We start from the raw sequence: 16699 nt of genomic DNA on the forward strand, positions 1-16699 counted from the left end.
CCGCCGCTCTTCATCCTCCCTTCCCCTGCAGGTCCCAGATGAGTGAGTATCAGGTGTAAAATGGGATGCTGCATCTCTGCTCTAAATCCATACCACCTTATACTTTAGCCTAAAATACCCCTTTTTTCCTGGCATTTCTGATTTTTTCCCCCAAATGTATTGTGCTTTTGACCTTATGGCAAATAGGCAAATTAAACATGAGAAAACAAAGGCACTGCCCAGTCTGGCGGAAGTGCAGAAGTCCTTTTAATTCTATTGCTCTTCCCAAGGAGTTCCCAGGGTCCACACTGAATAGATATAATTTTGCAGCTACTAATTTTCTAAGGGATTCAAAAGAAGTCATGAGAAAATATGTATGAGGCCAAAAAAAGAGCCTTTTAACACATTTTGCAATTTATGCAAATCTATACCTACTATAGCTCACCATTTAGGAAATTACCTTAGACTATTTTCCATTCACCCACCATTAACCTAGCTTGACGAATGTCCACTAACTTCCCTACAGTTAAGGCACTATAAAATCCCCATTTATCCCACCAGCTGGATTTTATTTCACTCAAAAGACTCCTGCCACCCCCGATGGTCGTCAGCCACCATGCAGAGCCTTCCCACTTTTGTTTTATGAAAACTGTTCAGACAAGACCTCAGAAGCATGTGCTTCAGAATCCCCTCCCCCATGTCTTACATGTATTGCTGAAAGCAAAGCTCAAAGATATTTTCTTTTTATCTTTTTTTTGTCTTTTTTAAATACAATTGTACTTAAAGGGCTGTTCAGTTTGGGAACAGATTGATACAAATCATTTCTGAGGTGCGAGCATCCCTGAGTGATGCTTGTGCTGTTACCTGTTTGCATCTTTCTCTACCTGCTTGAGTGTACCTGTCAACTTTGAAGGAGGCAATAGATGATTTTCCATGCAAACTCATCTGCAAACAGAGGCTCAGAAAGAAGCCCTCAAGTGGAGGGGGAAGCTGTTCTGAGAGCTTCCACATGATGCCTTGTTCCTACGGAAACCGTTTTTGTCTTGCTTGTGCAGGAACAGACCCGTTTCTGTCATATGAAAAAGTGTGTGCGTGTGTGTTTGTTTTATTTTGCTTTTTGAACCTTAGATTATAATAGTAAATCCTGACTCAATCATGTTGAAATGACAGTATTTTATATATTTTCTCCGTGTTTATCCTTTACTTGGGGAGAGGGTTTGAATTTGAAGTGAAGAAACTGAAGACAACCTTTGATATTATAAGCATTTTAAACGTTTATTAATATAAATCACTAGGAATCTATTGAGATCAGGAAGGTAAATACACTAACATCACTGAGTTAAAGTTGATTGATACAGTATCTTAGTAAAGAGGTCATTATTTTAGGCCTCACAGAAAGAAGAAAAGTGCTCTAAAAAATGATCATAATTTGTATTTCTCCGTGTTCAGGAAAAGATGTTGACATTCACATACCTCAAGTGCATTTAGTGAAAAGTTATTGTCTTCTATATATTGTGCAATGTGAGGGCCACTTTGCAAATCAGACTATTTTGATCCCAAAACTTCCTTTTTCTTTTTCTCCCTGGGAAAAAATCCTTTACGTTTTTCAGTGACTTTCAGAAGCCATTGCTAGTCAGTAACTAGCGACAGAAGTGTTGGTTACTCCAGATAGTTCACCTCCTGGAATGGGAATAAGCCTCCAACAGAAAACTTCTTTTTCTATCTGCAATATAATATATTTTTAAAAATTGTGGCTCCAATGAAATTCTAGCTTGGGAAATAATAAATGAAATTATTTCTTCATTTCTGAGATGAATTCCAAAATGCAGAGTCTATGTCAAGGGATTTATTTTTCTCTTTGATTACAAAATCAGTGGAATTAGGAATCAGAAAGTCATGAAATAATAGTGTATTATAGTGATGGCTCTCCTCCTTTGCTGTCCTACTTCCTACCAGTGTGTATGAAATAATTACCTCATGTTTTCCTTATAAACAACACCTGACAGCTTGAGAGGCACGGTCCATCCTATTCTTTCTCAGGACTGTGTCTCCTACAGCTGAGGCTGCGGGCACATGATGAGAGGGAGGTCTGTTCCCCATTCCTTCATCTTTGCTGCCTCTCTAGGATGGCTATCACTCAACAAGGACATTGTATAATTAAAGCACTATGTTCTCTGAAGTGACAGGACAGCCCAACGTCAGTAAAGTTCTTATTATGGATTTGTTTTTTCCATGTCTGTTTCGCCTCTGTTGTTACTTTTTAATCATCACTCCCACCAGGCATTGTTTGCCTATTGAGACAGCAGCTAAATGAGTTGAGAATTCTGTCAGGTTTACATCAGCAGTGGGTACTGCAGACATTACCAACTCATTAAAAAAAAGAAATTCAGAAGAAACAAATAAGAACTTTTTCTCTCATTTTCAGATACCATTATCAAACAACGACTGTTCATGGTTCAAAAGGTAAGGATGCAAACTACAGCTCCACCATAGACCAACTTATTAAACAACATTCATAAATGTTTAAGAAAACGTTACCCTATAATTACATTCTTTGTTTCATTACTGATATGTGTATTATATGCCTCAAACATATAATGTTTGACCCTACATTAGTTAACTGACCCTATATTAGCTAAAGTATCCGATATTTATTCTAATAAAATTTTAAAACAAAATCAAATCACCATAATTTGTCATTTATTTTATATATACAGTTGATTCCAGTTAAGACAGGGATGGAAAATCCAGATAATTGCACACTGCAAACAAAAGGTGAGTTTGGCACCAAGTTCCCATCTGCGTGACTAAAGCCATCCCTGGAGCCCAGCGTAGAATGATTTTTGTTGACATATTCACTAACTTACTCCTCTGTTTGAAATTTCCCTCCCTCAACACAATCTTAAAAAACGTGTCTTTCCATTGTCATCTGATATCTCTGTTTCCACATCAGCAACCCACTACACTTTCAGGCAATTTTAGAATAAAAATAATGGTAACAAAGTCTTGTGTTTAGAATTATCATAAAGATGGATTTTAGACAAAGACAATGTCCAATTAAGAATTCTCCAATCAGAAGAGAATTTTAATGGAATCCCTTTGCCTATACTTTTACAATGTGTCAAACTTTGTCATATTATTCCAAAATAAACAATTACTTATTAACAGGTATCTTTTTAAAAAAAATCATAGTAAGACTAAAATGATTTCTCTTGACAGCTGTATCAATTAACTATAAGCACTTTACTTAATAACCTTCCTATCTAAATTTTATTGTTTCCCCTGACTTTAATGATTAGTGAACACAAAAAATTATCAGTAATAGAACAGTCTTATTTATCTTACATTGGATATTTATTTTTCTTCCTTTGGCTTATTAGTGCAACTTAGCAAATGTACTATTTGCAAATATAGATATTTTCTAAATATTTGCTATCCTTTGAACACTTTAGCAAAAGAAGTCATACCTTTCTGGAAAATATTCTAATTTATCTTTTTAAATAGATTAATCTCTCAATAATGGCAAGTATTTCTTATAAAGTATTTTTTTCTAATGTAATGCAGTTATATGTAGTGGAGGAAGACATTTCCTCTACCTGTTCTGGGTCCTTCTGGCCGGACATCGAATTAAATTTACATGAGACAGAATAACAGAAGAACATCAAACAAAGCTTTATAACATGTATACATGGGAGAGGCTCAGGCAAACTGAGCAACTTGCCAAAATGGCAGGTTTCTCATCTTAAATACCATCCTCAGCTAAAGACAAAGGAGCATGTTGCGGGTGGGGGAGCCGATCATGGGAGATTACGAGACAAATACAGTAAACAAGACTCAGGTTATTATGCAGACTTGAGTCCTTGCCTTCCACATTGATGAGAGTTTCTAGAGATAAGGTCATCCCTCCTTCCTGGCACAGGGAGGGAGACACCTTTACAGATGGAGATTTCCTTTACAAATGTAAATATCTTTTAACAAAGGGTAAGTAACTTCTACTTCTCAGAGTATCTCTCATGTTTACAGTTTTTAAAAGTAACCAGCCCAAAGTAATCCTCATGCCAAAGAGATATATCCTGGGGTAGCTGATTCCAATCCCCCACATATAAAACTGTCACAGTTAATAAGCTAGTAAACAGGAGGAGAAGTGAAAACCTCCCTCAGTCCTCCAAACCCACCACATCTAACTTATTTCCGTAACTCTTGATTGACTAACTTTGAAATAGTAAGCCTTCTTATAGCTTTTGAATATTAAAAGAAATATGAATCCCTTTTTCAAGGATCCATACCAATATGTTGACAAATTCACCAAAATATTTACACACAAGAATATATCCTTCTTTGGAGTGGTTACCTTCAGAACCTGCAATTACCTCCTAATGTTATCAAGCTGAAAACATTTTGGGGCTGCTCTTAAATTAAAGACTTCCTTTCTGAGAGATGGTGTGCAGAATAACTGGAAGGTCTAGGGTTTCTAATTGGATAGGCCTGAATTTAAGTTGTAGCTTCATTGTATTACCAGCTTTGTGAAGAATTACTTAATCTCTCTGTACCTCAGTTGTCAATTTTTTTTTTTTTTGTGGAAGATCAGCCCTGATCTTATATCTGTGCCCATCTTCCTCTATTTTATATGTAGGATGACTGCCACAGCACGGCTTGATGAGCAATGAATAGGTCCACATCCAGGATCTGAACCAGTGAACACCAGGCCACTAAATTGGAACATGCAAACTTACCCACTGTACAACCAGGGCAGGCCCCACCTCTGTTGTTGGTTTTTAAAATGAAGTCCATGAAAAAAGCATTCACCTCTTTAGATTGTTATGCAGATTAAACTTTAAAAAGTTTAAAAATGTCAAGAACTGAGCTGAGCGTATCATTTGGCAAATGGTAAGACTTCAGTAAATACAAGCTAATGTATATGAAAGAATGACCCTTTCAAAAGTAAATCCTATCCTGAAAGGACAACACTGATATGCTACCATTGAAGAAAATTAAAACTACATGTTGGTGGCTTGGAAGAGAATTCCAAATAAGGAGATTAAAATTGTTTTTAAAAGTGACAATCTTTAAAATTCAAGTGTATTGGATTCTTAAGGTGAAAGGGTCATAAATGTTTACATGTCCAAATTTTCACATTTGTGAAAATTTAGCCCTTTTACTATAAAGGAATATTTTATAACATTTATTTAGAGAGCCATGAATTTCAATGGTATTGCCTCAGCTGCTGCCGCCAAGATTTGGGGACCAGGGCTTAAAAAGGTGATGGTTTGTTTGCACGGGGCTGAAGCACTCAAAGTAGAAACCGAATGTTAAGAAGAATCTTGGCATGGAATATGGGGTAGGGTTTTTCCAAACCATTTTTTATTATTAAAAGATAATACGCGATGATAAGGCAAAATGAAGGGCAATTGGTGGGATACAGTTGAAAGAGCATTGACTTCAGAGTCAAAGAGATTGGACTTGGTTACTGTCATTATTACTTAAATATACTGCAATCTTAGGCAAGTTATTAAACCTGTGAGATTGCTTATTCATCCATAAAATAATAAATACCTCTAAGAGCTGTCGTAATGAGCATACTAAGTAACATATGTGAAGCTTTCAATGCAGCGTGTAGAACATCTGTACATAAATCCTGCATTTCTAAGACAGCCATGTGAGCTGATGTGGGTATAGAAAGATAATAATGTGTTACTTACAAGTACAAAGAGAAAATGAAGATGAAGTTTAAAGTGTAAGAACCATAGCTAAGATAAGATTAATAACAGTAAACAAAATATTTTGCCCCTTTTATTTTCAGACCAAAATGTCTAAATGAAAGAAATTTCCTTGTTTCATGTGTGAATACCAATAAAAAGATGTATGAAAAAGATATTTTGGTATTGTTCTTGGGTAGACAGGAGGTAAGTAGCATGGTATAATAAAGATCCTGCTGCCATTTTGGAGAACATGAGCATCTTAAAATCCCATGGTTTGGGTCACTAGAAAGACTGCTGCAAACCCTCATGTGCCATGATGTTTCTGCAGCATTTGAAATAGTTAACAATTTCCATAAATTATCTTTTCACCTTTTAACCAATTCCCTAATTACTCCTACAAAAATTGAAACCCTTTATCATCCCAACTACCTATCTTCTCTCCTAGCATAAAAAACGTTGAAGGAGAAAAAAACAAAAGCCAACTGAGCAGATTAATACTGCTATAGGATTGTAGTCCCCAACTTCAGTGGGGACTTTGGTCATGCCCATCAATCCTGTTACGTGGCTCAGTTCCGCTTCCTTCTTCAATTCCAGCTAAAGGTATTCCAAACTTTCTGCAGTCATCTTAAGACACTGGCACCTTGCTTCCACTTTGAGCAGATGTCTTTAACTTTTACTTCAGAGAAAAAGGTAGCTTTTCTGTCCCCTACGGTGTCAAGAATCCCATCAACTTTTTCTTCTGCCACCCACAAATGTAGATGTACATTCAAAACCATAATGTTTTATTGTTCCAATTATTTTAGTAAAAGAGATGTTACTCTTTGCCTTGGAGATACTTCTTCAGAGACTTGTCTTATTTCCTTAAATCCTTCCTCTTTTCTGGTTCTTGAGGCTATGAACACCCTTACGTAGCTTTGATCTTAAAATCAACAACAATTTAAAAAGCAGCAAATAACCATTATCCAATTAATAGTGAAGCCAGAGGATAAAAAAAGTCTACAGTCATTGTTACCCCTCTTATCACCGTTAATTTAGTCTTGAATTCACTTTAATCTGGATGCTTTTTCCCACCCATCATTGAAACTGTTGTAGCTGGGGTTAAAAGTGACACACTAATTATAAGTGACAACAGACACTTTTAAGTTCTTATCATATTCGATTCCTCTGCTGTGCTGACCCTGCTGACTGTTTTCTTGTTCTTACAGCTTCTGCCTCATTTCATTACCTTATCCAATGCCTTCCATGTAGTGTCATCTTCCTCTTCCTAACTTTTTTAAGTTAGTGACCTGCAGGATTTGGTTCATTGTCCCCTTCTCAAAGTCTATGACTTTAAGAAAAACATTCTAATAATATTTGAAAAAAAATACATTCTGATAATATTCAAATCTTTATTACTAAATCAAGTCATTCTCTTCAATGCCATTCTCTGAACATTTTCATTTAACTGTCCCACCATCATACGAACTCAACAGGTTCTAAATGGAATTCAATACATAAATATCAAATTTTGACTCTTGCCTATACATATTAATTTTAGTAAATGACACTAGTCAGATTTCAAGCTTGAGTGTCTACTCCTTTTATTACCCTGCAAATTCAATTACTCCACAAATCTTCTCAATTTATATTCCAACCATTCTTGCTTCCTGCCCCATTCCTACTCCGGCCTTCACCTCTGTTCGTTTGGCCTTGCCTCAAGACTCAGTCATTTCTCCAATAAAGGGTAAAAGGAGGCAAAACACATGATAACTGCCACTTATGTGTGTCATGCACAATCTTCCATTGACCATAGAACATTCCAGGCAACCCTCCATCCTTCCAAGTAAATATAGTGCTAAATGTCTTCATTACCTCTCTATCACTTTAATATTAGGTATAGTCTTTGAAAAGCATACAAATGATTTCATTTTTGCTGAAATGTCTAGCAACATCACTTGATATTTTCCAAAACTCCAGAGATGAACATAATCAATTTTATTCTTCATTGAATCTGTATCACAATGAAATATTGCCAGGCCATGCCAGGTGGCCAAGATATATCTTTAAATTAGTGAATTAAGAAATTACTAAGACTTATGGTATGAATATTTTTGCAAAGATCTGTATTTTCCTCATTACCTTCTGGAAATCATAATAAAATAGCAAAATGGATAAAAAATTAAATTACACCCTCCAGAGTGGGGTCACCTTTTCATTCTGGTCATAGTGAATTAATAGGTATTTGATTTATCTCCGTTTATAAACCATAAACATCAGGACAAAATATATTATGCTGTTGTGTTCATGAAATTGACAACAGACAGTGCACAGCTGTTATCTTATAAACCTTGAAAGAAGGGAAGCACATGAGGTTAGCCCCACCAGTGTGATGTTTTTCTGCCTGGTAGCACTTTCCAGCCTGTGCACAGAGAAATGGCGCTTAAGGTTTATACATCTTGCTATTTGGAAAAAACAAAGATTAGATGTCAATGCTGTTGAGATGGCAGGATTTTTCAGGGCAGGGGTACACAAAAGAGGGAGATACTTAGAAAAGGAGATCCAGAAACATGTATGGTTTCAATTAACTCTTTAGTCAAATTCTAGTCTTTATGTACCTATGCTGAAATTCCAAGAGACTCGCTTCTTTCTTCTGGTTATGTCTGATCCTTTCTTTCAGAAAATAAAAACATACTTAGAGAACACAAATGTTGGAATTATCAAACAAAGTCACTAAAATGTGGTCTATAAATACATACATTAAAGTATGGAAAACAGACAAAATGAGTGAACAGATAGGTAATCTCAATAGAGAGATAGAAAAACAATACAAAAGAGGTAACCAACTAGGAATTCTACATTTGAAAAATACAATGTCTGATTTTCAATGAAAATTACTAGAAGGGATTACAGCAGAATAAACAGTAAGAATGACAGATAAATTACCTAAAGACAAGGCAAAAGAAAATATCCGAACTGAAGCATAAAGAGAAATAAAGGCTCAAAACAAACTGCAAAGCATCTCAGCAATCTGAGGGATAATATCAAAGAGCCTAACAAATATATAATTGGAGTCCTAGAAAGATAGGAATGAGAGAGAGAAATTTTAGTAAAACAAATACTTAAACAAATAGCCCCAATTCTACAAATTTGATGGAAGCCATACATCCACATACACAAGAATCTGAGTGATCTCAAAGCAGGGTCAACACAAAGAACACCATACATAAGCATATCACAGTCAATTGCTGAAAGCAAATATAAAAAAAAAAAATTCTAAAAAGAGACAGAGAATAAAAAGATACATTGCAAATAGACAAAAGTGATAAGAATGACAATTAACTTCTAATCAAACACAACACAAACCCTAACAAAATGAAATGAGACCTTCACATGGCTGGGGAGCAGTGGGGGTGGGGGGCAGGGGGGGAAGTTAACCTAAAGGCAAGATAAACAAATTTTCAGATAAATGAAAGGTGAGATAATTTATCACTATCAAAATATCATAACAAAAAATGGAAAAGTTCCTTATGGAAGTGATGCCAGACAGATAGCCAGGAAAACTCTGACTTACATATAGAAGTCTTCATTTCAGAAATAATAAACATAAAAGACTAAGACTCATTTTCCTTGTGTTTTAATTTTGTTAAAAGAAAATTGATATCTATGCTTTCAGAAAGATGGGACAGACAGACTTTTCCCTATTCCTCCCACTAATAACAACTAAAAACATTGAATACATTTATAAAACAAACACAAAAGTTCCCTGAAAGGTAGCGAGGAGATAGACAGTCTACAGATCTTCGGACTTGAAGAATGATATGATGGCCATTTTCCTGGGATTTCTTTTTGCCTCATAGATATAAGAGTAGGGGTTGAATAAGCTGGCTACTTGGAAAGACAAACAGAAACAGAAAAGTCCCAACAAAAACTATTCTCTGTAGCCAAAGAACTTGGTTAAGGGGCAGTCCAGCAAGACAGAAATGTTTTGGACAATAACCACTCTAGTGCAGCCAAACACACAGAAAAAACCCTGCTTCTGCCCAATCCTTGTTAGCAAAGGACAAATGGAAAGCCTGGAGTTCCACTTTCCTGAGGCTGTAGCAAGGTGATTGACCATCCCCATTGGGGTGGTGTCAGAGACCTCCAAGTAGGAAGCCAGAATTTTCTTTCTTGTCAACCAGTAACAAACTCCTCCCCAAGGAGGAGTAAGAGGAGACTTAAGATATCACTATGCTCCCCGCAGAATGACTAAAATAAAAAATGTGGCAACACCACATGATGGAGGATGTAGAGAAAGTGAATGATAAAATGCCGAGGAGAATGTAAAATGGTACAACAATTTTAGAACTTCGTAAAGAACTAACCAAGCATCTACTGTATGACCCAATAACAACACTCCTGGGCATTTGTTCCAAATAAATACTTACACTCAGACAAAAAAATAAAACAACTGTACACAAATGTTTACAGCAGCTTTACTTGTAATAGCCCCAAACTGGAAACAACACAGATTTCCTTCAAAGTCTGAAACTTTGGTGCATATATACCATGGAATACTACTTAGCAATAAAAAGAAACAAAATATTGATATAGGCAACAACCTCGATGGATTTCCAAAGAAGTATGCACTTTAACAACTGACTGAGTGAAGAAAAGCCAATCCCAAAAGATAAATTAGTATATAATTCCACTTAAATAACTTCCTTGAAGTGACAGAATTATAGAAATGGAAAGCAGATTAGTGATTCCCAGGAATTAAGCAGGGATGGCGCTTATAAGTTGTAAGTATAAAAGGGCAAGATGAGGGCTACATGTATTAATGAAAACATTCTGTATATAAACTATATGCATGTCAATATCCTTGTTGCCATATTGTACTACAGTTTTGGAAAATGCTATCATTGGGGAAATATGGATAAAGGGTGCATGGAATCTCCCCTTACTATGACAACTGCAAGAGAATCTGTATTTATCTGAAAATAAAAAAAGTTTAACTGAATAAAGTATATAAATAGACAAAAATAGATAACTGAGTATCCAATGCATGAAAAAGTAAACAGTTGAATGGTTTGTTGTATTTATAGAAATAATATGGAAAATTAACCAAAATATTTCTAAATTTCCCAGTGATCAAAGAAAAAAAGAACAAGTAAAATTAAATACTTTGAACTTAATGATAAAATAACAAAACATATCAAAATTTATAGTATGCTACTAAAGCATCTTTAAAGAAAACTTATAGTTTAAATCCTTATGTTAGAAAAGAAGAAGTATTTAAAATTACTGATCTTAGTTTATAAAGTAAGAAGCCAAAAAAAAGAAGACTCATTAAACCCAAAGTAAGTAGAATGGAGAAAATTATAAATATATGAGAAGAATTAAATAAAACAGATCAAAAAATAAAGTCAATAAAACTAACAGTTACTTCTTTGGAAAAATCATTACAATCAATAGCCACCTGGCTGGACTGATTACACAAAACAAGTTTCAGAGAAAATACAAATTATGAATATCAGGAAATAATGACATTTTTACAGATCCTACAGACAACGAGTTTAAGAAAGTAAACTTAACATATGAAATGGAAACATTATTTGAAAGCTAAAACTTACTTAAATAGAAACAAGAAAAAACAGAAATTCTAATTAGCTCTAAATCTGCTAAAGGAAGTGAATTTATGATTTACGTATTCCTACAAAGTACACTCCAGGTCCAGATGACTTCATTGGTCAATTTTCTTCCAAATATAAGGAAAATATAAAACCAATTTTATACAATAAATCGAGGGAAAGAAAAGACTTCCCAATTCATTTTATGTCAGTAAACTCTGATACTAAGCCAGACAAGAATATTATAGGAAAATAATATGTCAGAACAAAATATTTTATCTACATAGACACAAAAACTCTTGACAAAATGTTAGCAAACAAAATCCAGCAGTATATAAAAAGAATAGATCAACATGATCAAAGTGAGATTTAGCTCATAAATGCAAGGTTAGTTTCACTTTCCAAAATTAATTAAAGCAAGGAGATACATTATCAAAATAAAAGATGATATGATTATCCCAGTAGATGCAGAATATTCATTTGACAAAACTGATTTTTTTTAAAGATTTTATTTTTTTCCTTTTTCTCCCCAAAGTCCCCTGGTACACAGTTGTATATTCTTCGTTGTGGGTCCTTGTAGTTGTGGCATGTGGGGCGCTGCCTCAGCATGGCCTGATGAGCAGTGCCATGTCCGTGCCCAGGATTGGAACCAATGAAACACTGGGCCGCCTGCAGTGGAGTGTGCAAACTTAACCACTCGGCCATGGGGCCGGCCCCAAAACTGATTTTTTAAAAAGTTTTCATAAAAGAAACTTGTAGCAAACTAGGAAGAAATCAAAAGTTTCTTCAATGTGGTAGAGTTTACCTAAATTTATGCATACGTATACATATGTTATGCACGCACACACAGCCACAGCTGATAACATATTTAATGGAGAAATGCTGAACAAATTTCTCTTAAGATCAGGAATAAATCAAGTGTAACTACCCCCACCACTTGTGGTCCATAATATATGAGTGGTCCTAACCAGTATAATGAGGCAAAAAAAGAAAAGGAAGAAAAAAGCATAAAGTTCAAAAAGATATAAATAAAACAAATGGCCTGATTATATATGTAGAAAATATTAACAAAACATCTACACACACAAACCCCACTAATCACAATAATATCTTTTAGCAAGGTCATTAGACAGAAGGTCAATATAAAAATCAATAGTGGTTTTTATACTAGCAACAATTTGGAAAAAACTTTAAAATACATATCATTTAGAACACATAAAAGTATAAAATACTGAGGCATAAATTTAACAAAAGATGAGAGAAGCATCTATACTGAAAACTGACATAAAATGTTAATTACAATTAAAGCAATCCTAAATAAAAGGAGAGATAAGGTATATTTATGGATTCGAAAATCTCTATTGTTAAAATTTCAATTCTCCCCAAAGTGATCTATAGAATTAATCCTGGCAAGTTTTTTTTTTTTTGAAGGAATTGACAAACTGATTCTAAAATGTTTATGGAAATTGTAATGATCTAGAATAGCCAAACAAATATCAAAAGAACAAAGTTGGAGAATTTCTACTACTGGATTTCAAGTCTCACTATGTGACTATAGTAACTGAGTGTACTTGATAAGGATATATAACTTGATCACAGCTAACTAGATCAAAGGAACAGAATAAAGAGTCCAGAAATAACCCTTACTTTTACTTTAAACTACTTTTTATAAAGTACCAAAGGAGGTCAGTGGAGGAAGGAATGTATTTTTAACACATGGTGCTGGAACAACTAAAAAATAAACTTCAACTCTACCTCATACGATGGACAAAAAAATAATTTGAGAAGGCTGGAAGCTTAAATATAAATGTATGACACGTCTAGTAGAAAACATAAGAGAATAGCTTTGGGACATTGGGTTACCCCATGATTTCTTGGACAGTACCCAAAATACTAAAACGAAAAGTAAAGACAAACAAGATGTCCAGTTGACTCCAGCAAAATTTAAAAAGAAACTCTCCTTTTTTGAAAGAAACATTAACAAAAAGAAAAGATATTTCACAGATAGAGAGGAAATATTCACTATACATACATCAACAAAGGACTTGTTTTCAGACTATAAAGATATATCTATAACTGAATAATAAATAACATTTTTAGATTTGTATAGACATTTCGCAGTGCATGTTGTGTCCCCTCAAAATTCTTATGTTGAAGACCTAACTCCCAGTACCTCAGAACATGACTGTGTTTGGAGACAGAATCTTTCAAAGTTGATTCAGTTAAAATGAGGCCATTGGAGTGGCTCTAATCCAGTCTGTCTGACATCCTTATAATCACAGGAAATTTGAACACAAACAGACACTAGGGATACCCTCGCCCAAAGAAAAGACCATGTGAGAAGAAGGCAATCTATAAGCCCAGGAGAGAAGACTCAGAAGAAGGCAAACCTACTCACAACTTCATCTTGGACTTCTAGCTCCCAGACCATGAGAAAATAAATTTGTACTATTTTAACCACTCAGGCTGCAGTACTTTGTTATGCCAGCCCCAGTAAACTAATGCAATGCAGATGTAGGAGTAACCAACAGCAATTGAATAAGTGTTTAACATCATTAGTCATCAGAGAGATGAAAATTTAAACCACAACAGTATCCTACTTTAGACCTACTACAGTGACTAAAATTAAAAGCCTGACAACGTCAAATATTGGTGAGGATATAGAGCAGCTAGAACTTCCATGCATTGGTAGTAGAGGAATAAAATAGTGCAATCACTCTGGAAAACTCTTTGTCAATTTCATATAACATCAACCATACATGTATCTTATGATCAAGAAATTCTACTGCTAGGTATTCATCTATAAGAAATTAAAATATATGTCCACAAAAACTTTTACAGGAATATTTAACCCATTTTTATTATAGCAGCCTAAAATTAATACCACAAATATATATGCCAACAATGATAATATAAACAAAAATATAAATAGTGATATGTTTGAAGAGTGTAACACTACTTAGCAATAAAACAGAGCTACTGATACATGAAACAGCACGGAAGAATCTCAAAAACATATGTTCAGTGAATGAAAAAATAATATGTATTGTAGTCTTCGATATGTATAAAGTTCAAGGACAGACAAAACTAATCAGTTGGTAATAGAAACCAAAACTGCAACTGTTTCTTGGAGGGAGGGCAAAGATTATTTTGGGAGGGAAATTACGGAACTTTTGGGTGCCATGAAAATATTCTTTATCTTTATGGGAACATAATTTACATGTGTTTATGAATTTGTCAAAACTAATAGACCTGTGCATTAAAATATGTACATTTCACTGTGTATATTCTGAAGTCTCACTCTCTGGAAGGGTATCCCAAAAATTGGTAAGAGGACTTCCCCTAAGGAAGAACTTGGAATACCAGAGTACAATGTGAAATTTCTTACTTCTACAACTTTTGAATTTTGTACTATGTGCATATATTACTTATTTAACAACAAAACAAAAATAGTTACAAAACCATCAAAACAGAACACAAACTCTATCTTGATTAAGCTAGGAGTTAAGCACGCTCCCTGTACACTGTTAGGATTGCCAATGGGGCAGGAGCAAAGTGATAGGAAGAGGATGAATGTAAGAAGTTTAACAAGTGGGGAAGGCAGCAGATTTCAGAGAATACCAGCCATGACACATTTCATGAAGATGGGGGAAACAATTGATATATTGATTAATTGTCAAATCAATAAATATAAATGAATTTAGCTCACATTTAAAAATGCATATCAGGTTATATCACAAAAGAAAACACAGCTTTGTAATATATAAATGTCATATCAAAATCAAAATGATTAAAAGTTTTGAAAATAAACAGATGGGCAGAAGTATGCACAAAAATCAAGAAAACAAAGGCAATTATTAATATTGGACATAGTGAAATTCAATTCAAAAGAGCATTAATTGGGAAAAGTAGAAGATCTTAAAATGCTACAAGATACAATTCAAAATGAGGACATAGGAATTAAAAATATATGCAAATTTATATAATGTAGCAGCATTTGCAAAGCTAAAAACATTAAATTAAAGGAAAAATAGACAAAACATACTTGAAATAGAAGCTTTTAATTCACACCTAACTTCTCTTAATCTAGTACAGATTACATAGGCCATAAATTAATTAGGATATAGGTATATTAGGCAGTAGTTCTAAATAGTAATAATTAATAACAAAGACCTAATTATAGAGTTCAGCATCCCTAAAGATGAGGACCGCACTTGAAGAGCAAAAGTGAACCTTTAAATCTTTTCATGGAAACTTTAGGAATTCGCTGAACCAGCTGGCTTCATATATCTCCTCGAGTTCACTGGTTCAATGAAGCAGAGGAGATAAATTCAGAATCACACAAACAACCATATTTGCAAGAGGCCATCTGCTTCTCTAGCAGCAGGGTCAAAGGGACCTTTGAGTTAGAAGAGCGAACTACCTGGAATACTATTCCAGCTCCTTCTCGTCCCTCATCCTACCTCCAACCCCACTGTAAATTTCCTGCCAATTCATTTCCTGTCATGAAAACCCAATTCATTCAATGACGATTAATAAAGAAGAATCAAACACAAATATAACACCTAAGATAAAGAGTAGAAAGACAAAAAGACTAGTGGTAAACACGGTATTTAACCACGGAATTCAAGAGCAAAAAAAAGGTATAATAGGGGTGACAGAATGAAAATGTTATATACTCTAATAAAGTAGAAATTATATAACAACTAAAAATGGAGAAAATAAAGGGAGAGAAAGTGTGAGATAGAATAAGATAACTGGCTGCATTCCCTAATAAAACTAATAATTTTCAGCTGAAAAATCCAGTAAAAGAAATATACTATATCCTGAAATGAACAATGGTCCTTCTTTTTAATTGTCTATATAGCAGTTACAAAGATGTGTCACTTAGTATGTACCAAAGAAAACGTTCTAAAGTAGAAATAACACAGAGAGACACACACAAACATTCTCTACAAAATGGAATGAAACTAGAAATTAATGATTAAACCATAAAACAATGTTTCGGCAAATAGAAATGTAAAACTTTCTTAAGCATCTCTTTTTTAAAAGAGTGAAACTGAACACAAGTTACAGAATATCTAGAAAATAATGTAAATAGATATAATTCATATAAGCATCTATATAACGAAAGACAAATCTGAATAGTCTCGGAGTCTCATTTCTCACTTCTGTTCTCAGATAGCTCAGCAGAGAGCTGGCACAGCTGAAATGAGTCTATCTACAGAGAGGCACCACCATCTTTGCGTGATGTCATCATTTCTGACAGGCAAGGCAGCTCTCAGGGTCCTCTGTATGCATGTTCTTGACTCTTGGTTTGCATTCTAACGATGTCCCTGGATGCAAAAAAATCTCTTAATATATTTCTCATTGCTTAGAAAAGGATGATAGGATGGTGTTCCTTATCCCCTCTTAATGATCACCTATAAATAG

This window comes from Equus asinus, chromosome 16 (genome assembly GCF_041296235.1).
Source record: "Equus asinus isolate D_3611 breed Donkey chromosome 16, EquAss-T2T_v2, whole genome shotgun sequence".
NCBI lineage: Eukaryota > Metazoa > Chordata > Mammalia > Perissodactyla > Equidae > Equus > Equus asinus.